Source organism: Ambystoma mexicanum, chromosome 3p (genome assembly GCF_040938575.1).
Source record: "Ambystoma mexicanum isolate Mex_15411 chromosome 3p, UKY_AmexF1_1, whole genome shotgun sequence".
Classification (NCBI taxonomy): Eukaryota; Metazoa; Chordata; class Amphibia; order Caudata; family Ambystomatidae; genus Ambystoma; species Ambystoma mexicanum.
In genome coordinates this window covers 950,941,346-950,947,717 of record NC_090925.1, presented here as the reverse complement: position 1 = coordinate 950,947,717, position 6,372 = coordinate 950,941,346, and positions in this window count along the sequence as shown.

Here is a 6,372-nt window from a genome sequence, read left to right as displayed (position 1 = left end):
CACCAGTATATCGCCCTCCCCCCAACATTTTCAGCACAGCTATGCCACTGTGGAAAAGAGGACGTCATTACGTTTACTGATTCCAATTCCTCAGTCACCTGCCACAAGATTGGGACTACAACCCTGCACCCATCCTCTAGCCCAGGGAGGCACCTGGCCCCCATGGCTAACCCCCACTGGGTGTTCACAGAGCCAGGTAGGCGACCTCATCAAAGGGTCAACTACATTTTGCACAATTCAGGTGAAGGGGATGCCTATGATAGGTAAGGGTTCTAGGGGCGCTTTGCCTACAGCACTGTTGAGTCTTTTGATATACTTGGCGCATTTGACAGCATGTTTGTATTTTCTGGTGGACCCCTGTCAAAGGAATTGGCTATGGGCATGCTCCTGCATTTGCAGTGTCCTGTGGGAAAATGAATAGGACCAGATCGATAACTGTTTTTCAAAATGAGAGAGGTACCAGCTGTTGATATTTCTGCAAATCTCCCTTGACAATATTCGCCACACTGTAAAGGAATAAGGGCCCAGTAAGTCTTCTCCCCTCTGTGGACATGGTAGCACGGGAGGTGGTTCGTCTGGGACATAGGGGACTCTGGTTCTAATGGGGCACCTCTGCCTCATCGGAATCCAGTATCTTTTTCTTAATAACCTCAGATTGGTCTGCCTTGGGACACAGTGTTAGTGTGTTTTGGGCCTCCTGTGCCCAATAGGAGGGGGAAAACCCTGTATAGTCCCTTCCTGTGTTTTCCACCTCAGAATTCTCTTGCTGCATAGGGACATAGACCTCACGGATTAGTTTGGATACAGAGCTCGCTCTTGAATTCCAAAGGTCACCGCACCATGAGTAAAGAGTTGGATAGTCCCTTATGCTCAATCAACCATCCCGGCGTCCACATCAATACCATACTTCACTGCCAGACTGGAGTTGGAGAAATACTTTTGTAGGTTCCATCTGGCAAGACAACATTGATGTTGGTGGAAACCAGGCCATGCCCCCTGAGAGCCTGTCCACCTGATCCACACTACGCAACTCCATCCCAGCATACTTTGAGGAGCCCCAGTGGTGAATATCTGTGCCATTCTGGTTAGGCAAACTATCTGGGTACTAAGCACTGGTGGTCTTGAGTAGGCTTCTGGCACAGCCTTTTCGGATCCCAGTTCTGACAGTTCCATTTCATTTCACCAACCACTTTTTTTTCAACTGGTATTTTGATGTGGGAGTTTTGCCAAAAAACGTCATCAACATTTTTTTAACATTATTTTGGGGGTCCCGCCAAACCCCCTTCATTTAATTATTTTATCTATTTACCTTCCCCCAACCCTTTATTTACCCTTCTCCCCTCCCTCCCAAAAACCCTTCAAAGGGAATTTTTGGCAAAACTCCTGCGGAAAAACACCCATCGGAAAAACAGGTGTTGGCAAAAGGCTGCAATACCGTTCTGACACCATATTTCATGTAGCCGATGGAGGCCCGCAATAGAGCCCATTTGCCAGTTTAGAGGGAAAACTCGTTTTGTGAGAACAACATTCCTGGAACTTCCCCAACAAACAATGAACCTGGAAAATATCCCCTTTCCAGTGAAATCGGCTAAGGAATTCTCCTTCAAAACACAATAGTTCAAAAAGTGCCCATGCCTAATTTCCGCCTCTCCCTTTAAAGGCACACTGGGCTTCAGTTCTCCAAGACATATACTACAACCAACGGTGGTGGTTCTTGCCAGATATGTAGCAGTGGATGTGTCTCAATCATCAGTTGCAACAACAGCTGGTGTTTAGCTTCCAGTGCATGCAGAGCCAATTAGGCCATCCAGTCCAGGTTTGCACAGAAGCTTCCAGGGGTGGAACCCCAGTTATACCCCAGAGGCAATAGTTTTTGCAAAAAGAGCGTAGGAATATCTCCATAACCTAGAGCTAGAGGCAGATGCAGGAAAATTCCAGAATTTCAGCAATTTGGAATAAAAGGCAGTGAAGAACCTTGCCCAGAACCCTAATATAGTCATACGAAAGGCAGACAAGGGCGGAGCTGTGGTAATACAGAATAGAGTTGCCTATATAGAAGAGTGCACCAGACAGCTCTCAGATAGATCCTTTTACCAGTTGATTTCAGAAGACCCGACGAATCGGTTACAGAATGTAATCAATGACAAATTGAGTAAAGCACCAGACAGGGAATGGATTTGCCAACAAGAATATGAAATTCTAAAAGTGGTATAACCAGCGATACCTACATTTATACTCTCCCAAAGATTCACAAATCTTTAAGTAATCCACCGGGGCGCCCAATTGTGTCAGGCAATGGTTCTTTATTAGAACCGTTGTCTAAATATGCTGAAAAGTTTCTCAAACCTTACGTATCGACAATGTATTCCTACATCCAGGATACAACAGAGGTCATTAATTTGATCGAAGCACTGAGGTTTGATAAAGATAAACAACTCTTGGTAAGTTTAGACACGTCTCCTTGTATACCTGTATCCCCCAAAGGGATACCCTAGCTGTGCTAGAAGAGACACTGCTGACAAAAAGGACTACTGGTACTACTCCAAACAGTTTTATCTTGTGGTGCGCCGAGATGCCTTTAACTGAAAACTATTTCTTGTTTAACCAAGACTTGTACCACCAAATCCACGGAACAGCGATGGGCTCTTCGGTGGCTCCGACAGCAGCAAATCTTTATGTGGAGTACTTTGAAACCCAAGTTATCTATCAAGAAACAAACCCATTCCTTGACCATATCTCCCTATGGAGACGGTTTATAGATGATATCCTTATGATCTGGGACGGCACAGAGTTGTCTTTCTCCTTATTCATGGAATGGATCAATAAGCAGAGTCCACATTTGAAATTTACCTCAACTTGCGACAACACTGAGGTGAATTGTTTTAGACATCACTATCAGTACAGACGCTCAAGAGAAAGTACTTTCATAAACCAACAGACCGTAACGCACTATTGCATTTTGACAGCTTTCATCCTTGACATACAAGGGAGAATTTACCATTTGGCCAATTTTTACGCCTAAGGCGGAAAAGCACACACACAAGTACATTCCAAACTGAAGCAAAAGCGTTGTGTTCAAAATTGGAAGCCAGAAAATACCCACACAAAATTGTAAAAAGGGCATTGAGAAGATCAAAATACAATAATCGAGAAGCTCTTTTGGAACATAAAATTAAAGATCCTAAGAATTCCAAAATTGTTTTGTTAGTACTTTCTCTCCAAAATCTAACAAAATAACTGGAATTATCAAGAAAAATTGGCATATTTTGCAAAGAGGCGATCCTCCTTTAGAAAAACCTTTTTGTGCTTTCAAACGCACATCTAATTTGAAAGAATTATTAACAAAAAACGACATCTCAGCACGACCGCTAAAACAACAAAGGATTACAGAAAGTTGGGGTCTTCCCCTAGTAAAAGGACATTCACCTTGTGGTTCATGTGTGAATTGTAGGTATACGTCAAGGTCGTCAGAAGTTGATTTAGGCCTGGAAAAACCTTGGTCCCAAATACACTTTACGAATTGCAACTCATCGATTGTGGTATATGCAATATGGTGTCCCTGTTCGAAAATCTACATCGGGATGACAGAACGGAAGGTTAAAATAAGAGTAAGTGAACACCGGAGTAACATCAAGAATAAAGTGATTAAAGCACCATTGGTAGGACATTTCCTATCAATGGAACATGGGAACGATACACTTAGATGGACGGTACTACTTCAAGTGAAAAATATCCCTTCGGATCTTATTCCTAACAAAAGACTTTTCAATCACGAAAAATGGCTAATTTTTTTACCCAATGCATCAGAGATAGGTCTCAACGAACAAGTAGAATGGTTGAAGTGTTGAGGGAAGAAGATGTTACATAAAAACTTTCCTGTAATACAACAATACATTTTTCATTCCCATGTCTGATTTGAGAGTCTACCTTATCGCCTACAGTGCCAGGAAATGGCTGGAAGAGAAGATGGGGTAGCGTCCATTGCTAGAGAGAAGCTTTTTTCATACACCCAATGCAAGTCTTTGACAGATCCAATATTGCGAGCTGCAAACTCGGGACCTCGAGATTATGTTCTCCAACAAAATGGTAAGCAATAAATAATATAAATAAATTGAAAAAGTAGGTTGTGATTAAACTTACAGTAAGCAAAACCTTAATTCGGATGAATAACAAACGTCCGGATGACGCGGCCCGACAGAGGTGCGGGATTGGACGACAAGAAGGAAGTCTGTCGCAAGGTCAAGGTCAAGCAATCTGAGGCACGGAAGATCTCTGTTCACAGTCACATAAAATCGCAATACGAAGAGGAATTAGACTTACCTGGAGCTCAGTGAGAAATTCCACATTGTTGCAAGGTAAACTAGGCAAACCAGCCAATTATCGAAATTTGACACTATATATTTATTTACTTTCCACACTAATAACTCATTTTGATGAATTACTATTTTGTGACGGACAAGATGGATGGAAAAACTGATGTGGTACATCATAGAATGCATTTTACCATGTGGAGAGACCGAGGTGTCGACCTAGGGTGATTACCCGAGTCTAGTAAGACAGAGAAAGCATTTTTCCAAGTATACTTTTAAAATCGATAACAAAGTGCCCTATTACTTAGAAAAGGTAGATATAGCAGGATGAAGTACTTAAGCCTACAATATGTTTACTTACAAGTTTCTATGTTGTTTCCGTAGAGAGAAGTCCAGTGATAGGGCACCTGTACATTCCCATGCGCAGGATCAAAAAACAATAATTGCATGGCAAGCGTGTAGAAGGCAGAGTAAAAGTGCCTTTGAAACTTTTGTAGCAGATATGTGACACAATGTGTTAATACCTACTCTTCTCTTTTTTCTTTTTCTCTCCCTTTTTAGTTGTATTACTTTCTCTTCTACCTCCAGGTGTAAGGAGGAACATCCTGAGGGAAGTATCCCTAATAAGGATTTAAGAAGCCACGTTCTGTTGTTTTGATGTGGTGGGATTACGTTGGTCCCCTGAAGAAGTTCTCATAATTACAGCAAAATAGCCCCAGAAGAATGAAACATGTTGGGTGTTGATCACTGTGATTAATTAACAGTGCTGTAAAACTGATAATAGTAATTGGACTGTACCTTTCGTGGAGAAAGGAGTGAGTTATTGCATTCTAATTACAAGACTTGAGGGTACTTAGATGCAAGAAGGTCCTTGAGATTATAAAGTTCCAACGCTGAATTTGCACTACATTCTGTATCAATATTGTGGTTTACATTACACTTTGCACTTGAGGATTGATCTACCCACAGTGGGCGAAAGGCCACTGTGAGGAGATCAACCGAATTAAGTCATTTATTTACATTGCGGTATTGTGTTTTTTATAAATGTGTATTGCTTTCGTGATTACTTATATGTTTATATTGTACTTTAAAGGTTTTTAAGCACACATTGGGTTTTATGAAGATTGTATTTTTGATACTGTTTTGTGTGTTAATGATCACTAATAAAAAAGAATGTTTAATATTAACATCATAAGATCACTTTTGTAATACTCTGTACCTATTTGATGCATGGGCTGAGCAGGTACAAGATGGTAAAAAGGGAGTTTTAAAGAGAGAGGAGACACACTGGTTCCTAAATCTAGAGTTTACGTTTGTATCCTGGGTAGAACCTTTGTGTCGGTAAAATAGCCCATTGTCTCTTTTTTGTTATATGAGGCTTCCAGGGGTGTATCACCTCTCCTTCATGGGGTCCGAACTTAAATCCCTCTCCATTCTTGGCTCACGGTTCTCTGAGCCGGAATCCCGTTATGTTCTTACTTCCCACCTTGGACTCAGAACCTTCAGATCAGGGTTACAACGCTACCTCCTGCCTTGGGCCATATTTGCCCTCTCCTACCTTCCTGTTATTACTGGACTCATTAAAAGCCAGGATGGTAGCTCGAGAGTAAGATGCTTGCCTTGGGAACAGGAGGAGGCCTGTGTCATGGATTTAATGCTGCAGTGGTGCCAGCCCAGCCCTTCACTTCATACCTCCAATTTGATAAACCAAGTATGCAAATTAGTAACATCAATAACCAAGCACTCTGATGCCTGATTTCTGGTGATTGTGGTGCTATATAAATAATAAAATATGTTCATTCCTTAGCTCCATCTTTCCAGCTCCCCTCAACAACAACTAGGCTCTCCTGCCACCACCTGGAATCTCCATCCTACCATATAATATTTGCTCCTTCCACCTGATGTCTCCCCTCCTTCCACCTAATGTTTTCCTTCTTCATACTAAAATCTCTCCTCCTTCCCCTCTTGACTAAAATCTCCAGCACTCCCTCTGGTCTGGCTCCAATCTCCTCCTTGCAAAACCCAACCTGCTACAAATGCCTTGCTTCGAACACTCACAAAC